General features: G+C 27.6%; 1 protein-coding gene across 3 annotated transcripts in view; it reads right to left on the bottom strand.

Moving 5' to 3' along the window:
• The window catches only part of LOC132920409 (sphingomyelin phosphodiesterase), a 31,551-nt gene that overhangs the window by 14,380 nt on the left and 1,895 nt on the right, over positions 1–15,276 (bottom strand). The window contains exon 1 of one of the 3 annotated variants that reach the window (XM_060982802.1): positions 5,191–5,714. The exons of the other annotated variants lie outside the window; for them this stretch is intronic. The gene's annotated coding sequence lies outside the window, so the exon portion shown is untranslated. Of the gene's footprint in view, positions 1–5,190; positions 5,715–15,276 lie in introns of those variants that run through there. 3 annotated transcript variants of the gene reach the window in all.

The raw sequence follows: 15,276 nt of genomic DNA, 5'->3' as shown, positions 1-15,276 counted from the left end.
TCAAATGATAAGATCTTCGAGAGGGATATGTGTTAAAAATAGAAGGGAGAGAATCGTCGTGTGATTTCATTGTACAAAGAATGGTTAAAACTTAAAACTCTGTGGGGCGTCGTGGGGTGCCGAGACTCCCTACCAGTAAATTAAGATTGGGTAATTTTTGATTTCAAAATGCGTATAATTACATAAATATCTGGAGGATTTTCATTATTTTACGTATATATTATATGATAAATAAATATTATTTAAAAAATGTATATAATGTATAATGTATGTATGTATTATGTATTTTATAATTATTAATTACATTGATTCTAGGTTTGGTTGATGTTTGAGAAACATAAAAATAAAACATATTTATTTATACAAAAATTCGTCTTTATTAATTTAAATTACCTAATAGTATTTTGATTTCGTATAATTGACATACATACGCATATACCTGAAAATATAAATATAATGTGATAATCTTACGTAATTTAAAACGAAATGTTCAGTGTTATTGATATTATTATTAATTTCACTGTTCAATGAAACTATTTACTTACTAATTTAAATATTAAAAGATACAATTTGAACATATTTCACTTTAAAAATTGTGGTACCTATTAAGTAGATATTATATAAGTATATTTCTTATACAATTTAGTATGAATCAGTGAATAATAATAATAATTAATAATAATTAATTGTATTTAGTTGGTATCCAAATATTATTATGCGTAGGTACTACTGACTACTGAGCATAGCACACCTAAATATTTTAGTTGTATTGAATTTTAACGATGTTCTTGTTTATTTCATTTTTTTTAAACTGTATGATATATCATTTATCACAATAGCTATAAAGTTTTTGAATAATTATCTAAATTTAAGTAGACACACATGTGTCAGCGATAACGATTTCCGATAGTAATATTTAATCTAAGAACATGGTAACTGGTAAGACATTTCAATCTCGTTTATAGTGTTAACCAAATCACTAGTGTGGAATAGAGCATACAACCCTCATAAAATCATACCTAATTAATATTTTGAGATAAGACTATCGTTATTACATAGCTGCATTTCTTTCATTATACATACTTTTTAAATGGAATTATTTTATTTTTGTATTTTATTAAGTCGAATGATGATAGTTCTTGCTTATACTAATTATTTCATGCATAAACATAAAATATATTTTATCATAGAAATAACAATCGTTGCCTAAAGATACAATTGTTGTTATTGAGCGTATAAGTATTAAATGGTAAATAATAGATTGTTATAACTTTACAATGTAAGCCGTAAGTGTTTCCTAGATAAAATTTAAATGTAACCTAACCGATTTTAAAAAAAAGGATAAATTATTCAACTATAAAAAACATTAATGTCACATAACACTATACTATTTAATTTTAAAACAGTGATCACTAGCAATTAATAGATTAATGCAATTTATATATCATTTTTCGATATCGTTTTCCTTATGAAATAGTATTATTTCACGAATTTAATTCAAAATAAAGAAGTAGCACTATATCTTTTTACGGTTAATGATATAAATTAGTTGTTTTTGACACCTAAATCACTATATACTATATTAGATTTTTATCAAGCGTGGAATTATGAAATAGGACAGGAATATTACTCAAAGTAAGTGGCCAATTATATGTTTTGAGATAAATGGGAAGTATAAATTATTGTGAAAATAAAATAAAAACTGTGTTTTATCTGACAGAGGTACATGGCAGTTTATACAATTATTTTGAATTGAAAATATTTTTTAGTAAAAAATTGTTTTTTCTTCAATACAAATGTGTTTAAAATATATTATAATTAAAATAATGTTAGATAGAAAAATTAAAAAAAGTTTGGTGCCTACCAAATTATTTTCTGTAGTCATTATCGAATTTTAGAAATGTAGGTTTGTATCAATATTTAAAGATTATTATAAAGTTTGTTGCTATTGTAACCTTGACCTAGTCTCGATGGTCCGCTACATGACCGAATCAACCGGTTGATATACTATTTTTTTTCTTTTGGAATAGTTGTATTAAATTGTCACGGTTGTTACATGCAGGGAGTCTTGTTAAATCATAACTTAAATTATCCACATTACCTACATTATTATTATTTTTAACACTATTAGATATAATAATAAAACTATAACGAAAAACCTAGCGTACTTTAAATTTGCATACAGTCTAAAAACTTTAATTTTATAGTTATAAGTTATAATATACTTGTAAGACTTTAAGTCTGAAATCATAACGAGGACAGTAGTTTTAGGAGTTTCTCGTACAACCAAACTAAATAAATAAGTCTTTAAGATGGTATTTTATATTTCATAACATTGTAACAATAATATTATAATATTATGTCCATACTGTGAGTACTAACAAAAGAACGAAGGAGAAATAAAATAATAGTAAATAAAAAAACACGCTTATATGCGATATGCATATGCAAATGTATTGTAATAATACATGAAGAATGTAGATAAGTAATTAGACAATACATATTACATATAGTAATTAAAAAATTTATAAATATACATAATACAACTATACAAGATTCAATTAAAACATGTTGCTAACAATTATTGTTGAAAATTGAAATATAGAAAAAAAAATCTTATTCGAATAACACACCATACATTTTTGATTTAAATCATTTTTATTTGTGATTTTTATTATTACTAATAAATATTATAATAATGTAATATTATGCAAGTAACTAAGTAAGATGTCTCCATTCAAAAAGTCTTAAACGTTAATTTTAGTGTTTCGACGTGGGAACTCGAGAATGTAATATTTAATATAATACGCGAATCAGCCGCCAAATATACGAAATGATACAAAACAATTTGTTGTTACTCGATATTTATGATATAATTATTATTTTTATTATTTGTAGGTATTTCTATAAAAATTATACAATAAACATAATATCCTCTATGTTCATTAATTTCCTCTTTGACTCCTAGGTCATATTATACCTATACGACCATAGGTATATGTATCTATACACATTTTATTTCCCCTGCAGCAGATGTCGTCGGTCATACTATAGTGATAATATAATAATATTGGTACGTGACTAGTGTGTCGAGATTAACCTACTTGGAAATGACACTCACCACCGATCGACAGTCATACAACCGTTTTGACGTGCCACTCTCACTATATAATATACATTACACACACATGCCAGGTATAGCTGCATAAAACACGCGTTTACCGCAACAGACCATATCATCAATCTACACCCAGATGAAAATCATAACTAACCGCATCGTCTGATTTGTGATTGAGGATTAGAAAAAAACGACTTTCGCTCACATTTGATCACTAATAGTATTGTGGTGCGCGCACAAATATTATGGCTGAAGATGTGTGGTCAAAAGTGATAAAAACTTACACATGTGAAAAATTATTAAGTGGAAAGCGCGTCTTGTAAAACGATATTGTAGTGTTTGAAATAATATATTATTAAAAATTAAATATACATCTCAGAAAACTATATGAAACACATTTATACTATTAATTATTATACTATTATTTAACTATATAATGGCAAGTAATAATTTTCGCGGTTTATTTAAACATAATATATATATTTTATATACTTTATTTCTAATACAATAATGTAATAGAAAACAATTTAAATTCAACGATTTACAACTGATTTTTATTGATTAGTTAAAAACTATAAGAGCATACTATGGCGTATAAACAAATACAATTAATAATAAATAGGAAGAAGAACTTGAACTTTTTCAAGGTTAATGCATCATGCAGATACATCGCATATTTATCATTATCGATTTACATTTTACGTGGAATATATTTTCAGCTCTATATAATTATAAATATATATATATAACTAAAAAAATTAAATTATTGTATTAAAAATACGATTTTATTTTTGAACTAAAAGTTTTTAAAAATAATTCGATACTTATTATGTTAATATCACACTATATAATGTAATATTAATTTAATATTTTTCGTTTATTGTGAACTATATAATATGGCCAAACGACGGTGTTAGTTTTTATAGTTAATTTGATTATTATATAATAGGTAAAATTGGTGTGGTAGTGGTATTATAATAAAGTTTTCATTAAAATAGTAAAATATAATAGTTAATTTTTTAGTTCATACTACCGTGTTAACAATTTATCTTATTAAACTATTCATAAAAATAAAATGACTCAGTTTTTTATAATTTTGTATTTTTATATAATATCTGATATGACTTATTATGTGTTATAGCTGACATAGGTTACCTATACGAATACACCTAGTGAATCTGCAACTCGAGTAGTATTTTACATACCTAATTGAACGTTATACAACCGTTAATAATTTGCGTATTGGCGTATTTATTTACGTACTAATATTTTGATTGAAACACTATCGTAATATAAGCAACAACAATACATAAATTGTCAATTCTAGCAACAATAGCTAGACTAATGATATTGATATTTACTATTATGTTTTACATGGTTAAAGATGACTCCCTATAGAGACGTACCTACCTACTGTAATTATTATTAATATATAAAAAGAAAATACGATGAACCCGTTTGGCGTGTGTGCGCTGGATGATTAATTATTTTGTATCGGTAAATATTTACAGTGTTTCAAATAAAAAATTGCAAAACTTGTTTTATTCGATTGTGGTTACTAACTGAATAGTGGATAGAATTGATGTATTCGTATATGATGAATTGATGAGTCTTCTATAACTAAAATAGATATATTATATGTTTATTAGGAGACACATACAATATACGATTTCTTGTACGTCATCTCAAACGATCGAATTTAGAAATATAGGACACACATTTTTATAGCAATCGGGTTATAAATAGTTATAATTGAAATATTTTTAATAAAAACAATCTTATAGGTGTTAATATATTTTAAAGGCTGCTGTTTTTGTAAGAATTTCGTTCATCTATGTATTATACTCGTGCTCTTTTGTCCAGTGGTCGTAAAGATAAAAGTACTGCCAACGAACGGACCGTTTCCGGATCCAAAAGATTTCACCTCCGTTCCCGGAACTTTAAAAAAATGTGTTTACAATGGTCGCGTGCGCGCACTTACGACTTGGATAGGTTCGAGTGAAAGCGATATTCACATATGTGAGTGTGTCAATAAAACGTATGATTTATTAATTTCTTTTTTTTATACTCACGTGCGAGCCACTTATTTCGTGTTCAAAATAACCACCATGAATCGGCGATCAACACGCTTTTCCCTCTTTTTCCTTTTGTCGTAATTTTTTACGACGGGAAAAAAATTGCGTTTTACAGAGTCGACATACCTACTGAGATTGAACTTGTTATAACACAATGTATCGGTACAAACAAAAAAATTAATTTCGAAGAACAAATCGCGGTTCCGATAACAAATGCACTACAAATTTATATTTAGGTATGTATATCACGGGTACCTATAGTCAAAATATATACGCGCTTAGTGTATGACGAATATTGTTATGATAATATTTATAATATCGAATTTATATTCCGCGAGAACATCGAGTGAGTATAATAAATTAATAAGTTATCGTTTTAAGTAAACCGTTTATTTTTCGTAGTTTTTTATTCGAATACGGCGCGCGGCGTGGTGACGGCGACGACTGCGGTGTAGGTATATACACGAGAAAGTATCACAGTGGACACGATATTACCGACTGCACCAGTGCACCAGTGGATTTTCGTATACCGTTGGTCGCGAGAGCACACACATACACACGCGCACGCACACCGACACGTATAGATATAGTAATAATTAGCACAGTGCTGCCACGTACCGGACGCTCACTTAAGTCTCCGAGAGGTATTATTTATATTATTTATACATTATTTATACTACCTAAACATATACATATTATTATAATACGTATATGTTTACTGCGTGTTGTTAATAATTATTATTGGCGGTCGTCTTCGTAGGTTTTTTTACGCTGTCGGCACAAAAAATTGTGTATCCATATAATAATATTACTATATTGTTCATATTTTGTTCGTTTTACAATAATAATATAATTCATACTTCACGTGACGCTTGTTAGTTGGTCGTTGTTTTACGGTGACCGAGCTCGTTGTAGAACTCTCGAACTTAAGTATTTCTGCATAATAACCGTCGTTGTCGGAGACGTTTTTCGAAAATTATTATTGCGTAAATTCAAAGTGTTTTAGGACGCAATTCCAAAAGACCAAATTGTACAGGTTATGCTATTATTTTTTATCCGATTTTGCAACTGGTTTTCAAATAGGCTTTGTAAACAGGTTAAAATTTCAATAAATTTGTAATCATAGAGAATAACCGAAAACAGAATTGTTAAGTAAAATCAAAACTGAAAATGGGGATAAATTTATAACAGAATTTTATAATTAAACTTGAATAAGACAGTCAACAGAACATCATATTCTCAAAATGGAAAAATAAAGTCTATACACAAAATTTAAATTTTTGTTTTTCAATGTGGTTATCATAGTACGACAGTACGTTATCAATGTACAATTAATTAATCGTTTCTAATAGCCATATAAAGGATAGCAGTGATAGCACATAGAAAAATAAAATTGAATTGTCATGTGAATAGTTAGGTATTTAAGTATATAAATATTACAGTACAGGAATACAGGTTGTAGTAGGTAATAATAATTATTAAATTATGTAATCGATTGAAGTATACGATTATTAATTAATTGTCACTTAAACTTGATTTGAAAATATAAAAAATAATGCAACATTAAAAAATATTGATACAGACGTTAACGATCAATTAATATATATTGAATATCAATGAATATATATTCATAGGTACCCAGATGAATAGATAATATACATGAATAAATAAACAATAAATATAATATTTTGTATTGGCATCACACTATTTATGATCCATTAAATAATAATCGAATATTTTAATATTAAACTATAAAATCGCTATTATTTATACGCTTAGTGTTTATATTTTACGGCAATTCTTCTGATCATAATACAAGCATAACGCCCATGATGGAGCTGAATAAATGTGATAAATGCGATTTATGTCTTATTGTCTTGTAAATACTATAACAATTTAGTTTTGATGTAAAATATTAATTGTTAAGCTTCAAACTTTTTAATATAATAAAATTAAGGTACGAAGTTCTTTTAATATATTATTTATTATATCTAATTAGTACTACATTTGTTCTTATCGAATAAATGATATCAATTAAGTAAATAAGTGGTGTTATAAAATTCTTTACTACTTAATTTATGAAGACATAAAAACGAATTGAAATGTTCATTTTATCTTTTATTTTAATTTAGATTATAAGTAGGTACCTATAATGTTCTAATATTTATTTCTATTAATTTTCATTGAACCATATAAATGTAATGTTGATAAATTTATAAAATAATTCTATTTTAATGTATTTATACATATAATAAAATATTGACATTTATAAATCGATATCGTTTAATCAAGTAATGAATGTAAAATAAATAAGTATAGATTATAAACAGGGGCGTATTTATATGTTTCCCGTGTACAGACCTATGGAAAGGCAACTTAAATAACAAATAATAATACCGATAATATACTGCATAAACTGAATTATCATTTTATTAGCTACTATACAATATATATTAATTAAGGAAGTATGTAAAACAAATTTTATTTAAAATATAATAAAACATAATTTCTTAAGAGTTAAACTATTTTATTAATAATTAAAGACAAAATACATTCTTAAAACTTGTATACAATAATTATTGCATTTAAATTAAAGTGGTTTACGTCGACATAATATGGTAGCAGCAAATTTATACATTAAATCTTCACAATTCTATTATTTTAACATGTCATTTCCCATCAGAAGTAATGTTAAATTGTTTAATTTTTCATCAGTTTGAGTAGACCTAAACGGTTTTGAGTGAAGCTTAATTTATTTTTATATTTACTGTTTAGGTAGGTATAGGATAATTTTTAAAATTTTAATTTGATTATTAAAATAGTTCAATGGTTATTAACATTAGAACATTGTCAGTTAAATAAATTGACAATTGTTGGTATATTTTATATACTATACGTTGGTAGGTATATAGAGATGAATTTAATTCAAAAATTATATTTTTTTGCAGAGTATCTATATAAATACTTTACTCAAAGTATAACAATTTAGGTAATTGTCGGTTACAATTATGTTATATTAATGTTTATTTTTTTATTATTTATCAGGTAGTATAATGTTTTTTATTTGTTATTATAATAATATCTATTGTTAAATACGCAGAATGAAGGAAAAGGGCTAGATAATGAGTTTAGTGACTGCTGTTGCGTGATCGAGTGACAACAATACTACTTTTATTTTGTAATAATGGGAAATTTTAAACCCAGTTTACTATCGTAGCGGTTATAATTTTACAGCTGTAGGACGTGTAGGTATACATTAAATCTTTTTCCTGAAACTTTTGACTATGGATATCAATAAATAATAAGGTCGTTTGAGCGTACTTCATATTTAATTTAAATTTGGTTTTAAGCCTTAAGGTTTACCCGCACTAGTGAATTTTTCAAACTGACACCTCCCATAAAACACACAAAAGTAAGAATTTATTAATAATTCCTAAGCCCTAAGGTCTTTTAACTATTATAATAGTTTGTACATAATATATAGCTTTATTATAATAACATGATAGTAACTTATAGTCGATATATAGTTATTAACTATATTTATTTGTATAATTCTTGTTACACTATCATATTTTGAAAACGCGAATCACCAGCTAATCGAATTATTGCAAATTTACCTGTTCAAACACATTTTTGATTAATTCAAACGAATTTAATTAAGAATAATATCCATACATATTATATAAGCTCATAGTTAATATAAATGTATTGACATTTACATATTACTGTTAGCGAGTATTAAATAATGGGAAAATAGTTACATATACCTGCTTAAATAGTCTAATTAGGAAAAACATATAATTAAAAGTTACATAATATTTTATTGTAAAATTGCATATTAATTACATTTTAAATGCAGTATATAATCTCAAATAAATTTAATTAATGTATAATAAGTAATATAGGCCCTAAACATTAATTCGTTACTTATAAGTTATAACCATAAATAGAAATAGCCATTCTCAAAATATAATGTAGAATTGGAAATTAAATGAAAATCATTGAGTAGAAAGCGAGAAACTTGAAAACGTGTACCTACCAATCATTATTCAGGATTGGGTTTGTCGAATTTGGAACAAAAAAATTAAAAATTAAAAAGTCAACCATAATTAACACACAAAGACAATTCAACACGACAACACGTAGACGTAGGTACTCGTGCAAATAAGGTCACTGTGTATGCCATAATTTTGCCATTTTGGTGAGTGTGTATATTTTACTGTAGAGGTGTGTGTGTAATGCGTTTGTAAGTACATTATTATTTTAAATATTTGAAAACGATATTAATATAATATTATATTGTTATTATATACTATGCATCATTTTAGAATTGGATATGAAAAAAGATTCTATGAAAGCCAGATACATAGTTAAAGTATCTAGGTACAAAGTATATAGAATTTAGAATTATAAAAATTGTCAATTTTAACAATAAGTTTTTTTATGGGAGATGAAAGTTGAAAAAAACTTACTCCAAGTATAAAAAATAGGTATATTAAAGTATTATTTATTATGCTTTGAAAAAAAGTAAGTGTATAAAAATATAATTTTAGGTGAGGTTGTAGCCTCTAAATTCAAAAGCCTAGGTATGTACATGCAGTTATATATATTATACATATTTATCAGTGTTATCACTTATCATGATAATTTATATTATATAATTATCAGTGCCTGTCACGATTGCAACTATACTACGTTTCAGTGTTTTACTATCATTGTGTACACTCGGCTTAACCCGATCTATCGTCTATATCACTCAGTCTACTGTACTATATGTATAGTATATACTATTCGATACACTTTTAATTATTAGAATAAATATACAGTAAAAATGCATATCCTTCAAATGCATGGAGGAAAATAAAAATGAACATAAATTCATAATAATAATTAAATTACAAATTGTTCAATTTTTATACATATATATATATTTTTTGAATTGGATCGCAAAAAATAAATAATAACTAAAATATGTTTTAAGTTAGATAAGGTTGAAAACGATGATGGACTATAATTTTGAAATTGTAAAACTTGTACATTGCTATTATATGTCTATCTAGAAGTTTTTTATGGTAAAGATTGATGTTACTGTGGTTAGCGAAGGTATATTTTTTTATAAGCATAACCATCAAGGTTTCAATAATCATATTTTTTTACGTATACATACCGCAGGGTAATATTTTAAGCACGCTTCAATGCTTGTCCCTTTTTATTACATTTAAATTTTACATTTATTAAATTATTTTTTACTTATAATGCCTACAATATAGACTATATTTAGGAGATACCTACTATAATAATCGAAGGACTCAAATATGTGGTTATTTCATCAAGGCTTAACTTGGATCTTATTAAACCTGTGTGGTTATATTATGTGTCTATATCTAGGGAATAGGGATAGGCGAAATACATCACTTGATGAAAATTTCAAATACATAGATAATACAAAATATATTCAATAATTCACGAGAAAAATACAAAATATACAGTATGTATTTTAAAAATCAAAAATATGGGCAATATCATTATGTAAATAATAAAAACAATAATTGCTATAGAAGCATATGAATGACTGTCGTCTATCACTACAAGGAATCTGTGAATAATAGGCGACATGACGTATTGATAAGCTTCTTATACCTTAATCCAGAATCGAAATGCTCGACGAGCCCGGGAAAAAATGCTGACGACGAGCAAAACGACGACAGATATACGTATTATGTGATAACCGAAATCGTCGCGTGTACGCGCTTACAATTTATTATTTACTATCATGTACAGTGTGCACCGTGGCTGAAGTGATTACACCTATATAGCTGTTGTCTGTTGTTCACATTTATATATTGCAGTCATCCGCTCGCGAGTAAAGGCGTTAACAACTCGAATTCACCATCAGTGACGGATCCAGTTTTTTTTTCTGGGGGGGAGCTCCTAAAAAAATTACTGCTGGAGCCTTATACATTATGATGATATTTATGTTGTTTATTTTAATGTTAATTTATCTGTTTTCATTCCAATAACGGAAATAACATTCCCAATGGTTTCCAAAATAATATTATGTAATCAATTATAATTATTAAATTATTACATAATTTAAAATATTTGTTGCAAGTAAAAAGTATGTCAAAGAGGTCTGGGGGGAGGGGCGAGGCCCCTAGCCCCCCCCCCGGGATCCGCCACTGCTCACCATGTTAATGTGCTATGCCGAGTTGAATACATTCATCTCGTTGGTAACGAGTTAGTGTGTTATTAACATTGTATATCGTACTCAATTTAACCGAAATATTCATCGTTGGTCGGTACTAGGAAAAACTCCGTCCGATTCGTCTCTTTCACTAGAACGGTATTCCACTATCGGCATTATCATACCGTGTTTCACGTAAACCACTTGATTAATTTATTATACCTATGTTTCCACAATTTATATACGTATGTACTAGGTATACGGTTGAAAATATTCAACTACTTCACCGAATGGATTAAGTAGTTACAGATCGTAATAAATATTATAATATAAGTTATTAATGATCAGAGAAATCGTTTTACATAAACGTTATGATTTAATTTGAAGAATTAAATAAAATACAGAACACGGTTTACACGGAACACGGAGTTAGTGGAATACTGACCCGCAACGGAAAATATTATATTATGCATACGGTATATTTGCGAGCGGGGTAACCGCGATATTTCCGTGGTCGATCAGTCAGTTAAATGAAAATGCGGTCGACGCGCCGTCCCGTTCGATAATTTAACCAAATTGTTTTCGCGAATGCGCGTGAATTGTTGTGCAGTGCGGCGACATCTTGGCGAAACGAGTCTTTAATATATCATAATATATATTTGTTAGTCTTTTCCGGTCCGTCGAAAACCCGTTTTTTTCGGAGGATTTGCCGTGGGCGGCGCGTCAATTTGAGTCGCTCACCGGTCGACGATCACCCTCGTGTTATTATTTACAGTCGGTTACTCACACCCACAAATCACGATTTATGATTATCCACTAATTCCATCGCTTTATGGTAAAATGCTTTCAAAATTAATTTACAATATTTCTGTATAAAGTAGCTGTAAACAAAAAAAAAGATATTAGCGCTTACATGACTATATTTCGAACTAATTTTATATTTATGTAATATATAGGTCTATAATCGTATTATTGTAAGTTTACGGTTCATTAATAACGAATCATTATGAATTATGATTTTACCGTTTGGAAACATATATAAGTACTTACCGCTATCGATTATTTTTTCCTTTTAGTTTTGTAATACATTACCTTATCAAAATTCAGAAGCTGATGGATTTATAAATTATAATTAACTAGTATAATCTTAAAAGGATGTCAGTGCAATATTTGTATTTTTTCTTAGACTCAGGGGCGTCATTTCAATTTTTTTTTGGTACGCATAAATATTGAGCGGGGCACTATTTTTTTTTCGACACATTTGACATTATTGTGATGTGGCCGAGCGGGCCATGTGGATATGCCTTGCGAGCCAAAATTTATAATTTATAATTTTAGATACGCAAATGTATACCCTGCTTAGACTCGTGAGACGTATTCAAGTATTAAACACATTCATATAAAATTGTTTAGGTACCTACATACCTATTTGATATTTTAGTAATTTAATAGTTAAAAATAATCTATTAAAAAAATTAAAGAGAATAATATTTTTGAGGATTTGACTGTCATTTAGATGCACACGGTGCAGTGTGAGAAGTGTGACCTTTTATGTTTGTAGTTTATATAATCTAAGTCGATCATTAAGCCGTAAGTAATTGAAATACACGTATGTGATGTCAAATATAGGTGGCTACTATAGTTGCGTACCGAGGTAAAAGTTTTTTTCGATTTGCGGCCAGAGTTTTTTTTGGGGGATATATACTATATACAAATAAAAGTATATTGTTTAATAACTGACTACTGAGTGAAAACCATTTTATTTTTGTGTGAAGGTTATTAATTAATTTTACTTACTCGTAATATTTAATATTAATTTTGAAGAGTATTTATATGGATGGAATAAAAGCTACTCATTGTTAGGCTTCGTTTGCGTTACGCATAAAATATTATTATAAAGCATAAACGATTGTTGTCTGAAATTGTTTCCGTTCCTTATCGTCAGAACGAAAGCTTGATTGTGTTTTTGCGCGCGCGTTATGATAAACATCACCTGTTGTGATATAACGGTATCGGCGCGAAGCAATACTGTGGAATTCTGTCTGGAAGGAGAGTACATACCTATTTTTTTTTCTACAAGTTCGGTGTAGATCTCATTATTATTATTATTTGTAATACTATTATTTTTGGTATACTTATCAGTTATCGCGACTACCTTTCTTTAAAACCTTACGCGGGGTAATTTAAAGAAATTAATTAAAAGTTATTAAAACTATAATAAAAACTAGAAATAAAAATAATTATCCTCGATGAGGAAAATGTTCAGCCACGCAATTTAAAATTTTAAAATGCTTTTACATGGATTATCAAATACCGTGTACACATATTATCATTTATCGAATTTAACGAGTTGTTGTTTCTATAGTTCAATGCATCTGTCGTATAATTATATACTTGTAATAAGCAAATAACCGGCAACTGAAATAATTATACCTATCGAAAATGTTTGGAGCAACACAACGCTCAAAGTGTTGGTGCCGGACCAGTCGTCAACCGTTTCCGCAGCTGAAGTAAGCTGTAAGTCTGCAGTGGATAGAACGAGTTGATAATATTATGCTAAGGCTTGGATCACACTATGCGTTTTGTCGGTTGCTGAAAAATACTATCCCGATCAACCGCAATCGGACAACTGATCATACTACGCGTATATGCATCCGGTTAAAAAGCGCTCGAATGTTTTTGAAATATATTATTGAGTAAATTATAAATAATAAACTATTTTTGATTATAATGAAATATATATAATATATATATTATCGGATGGATAGATATGTAAGTATGTAAGTATGTACGATTGCACCAGTGTGATATAATCCACAGAACAGTACAGTAGTTGATTATTTTTTCATCGTCTGTTTACTCAGCGTTAAACTTTATCAGTTTGAGGCATATTTAAAATTTTAGTAAGTAGGTACTTATTGACATTTATCGGTTTACGAGTAATTGCGATACATTTTCCGTTAACAGACAACATTGCAATATTATGTCGAATGACAATATTAAGTAAATAATAATCATAGAGTAGAACATGTTTAGTTATTGGCACTTTTAGAAAAATTCGTGTTTCATATTATTTTATTTTGTGTTAAACCTGATAAAATTTATCAAATTATCTTTGATTTGCTTTAAAATGTTCTTATTTATATATTTTCGTTATCAGAAGTAGTGTGAGAAAAACGTTTTCTTTTATATTAGGTAATCGTGCTACGTGCGTATATTATGTTATAATAGTGAGAACAGCAAACGAATACAGAGATAACATCGATAATTCCGTGGTGTACATTAATTAATTTTTAATCTTTTTAATTTAAATGGAAAATGCCGATGACTATTTATTACGTAGAAAATTACGATCATATATAATATAATTCAAAATAGTAGGCATAGATACTTTGTCACTTTGATGACTTACAAGTGTGTGTTCTTCGGGTGACTACTATAGTTGCGTTTTCATTCACCATTATGAAAAAAATGTAAAACACGAATAAAATTAGAAAATAAACCTGTTAGTGAAAACGTTAATATTATATAGGTATGATAGATGTAGAAAATATTGATCGGGCCGGAACTAGGATATAACGTAAAAAAAACCCCGGGCAGTATATACCCCATAGACTAGCGGAAATTTCATTATATACAAAATAATACTATACTTTAACGGAATTGATAAAATAGATATTTTAAACTCAGTAAATAAAAGTCTTTCTTTTTATTTCAATATTTTTTAAAAATATTATATTATTTATATTGTATAGATTTCAATTAGTGTTGCTTAATTTGACTGATTCTATAAGTATATTAATTAACTAATATTCAAAATTATATTTTTGAAGAATATAAAAAGAGGAATAATCACACTATTAATTAAAATAGTTTATACCATCGAGTAAATATAGGAA

Source organism: Rhopalosiphum padi, chromosome 1 (assembly GCF_020882245.1).
Source record: "Rhopalosiphum padi isolate XX-2018 chromosome 1, ASM2088224v1, whole genome shotgun sequence".
Taxonomy (NCBI): Eukaryota; Metazoa; Arthropoda; class Insecta; order Hemiptera; family Aphididae; genus Rhopalosiphum; species Rhopalosiphum padi.
The sequence above is the reverse complement of the archived record's forward strand: the minus strand, read 5'-3'. Positions and strand labels throughout refer to the sequence as shown.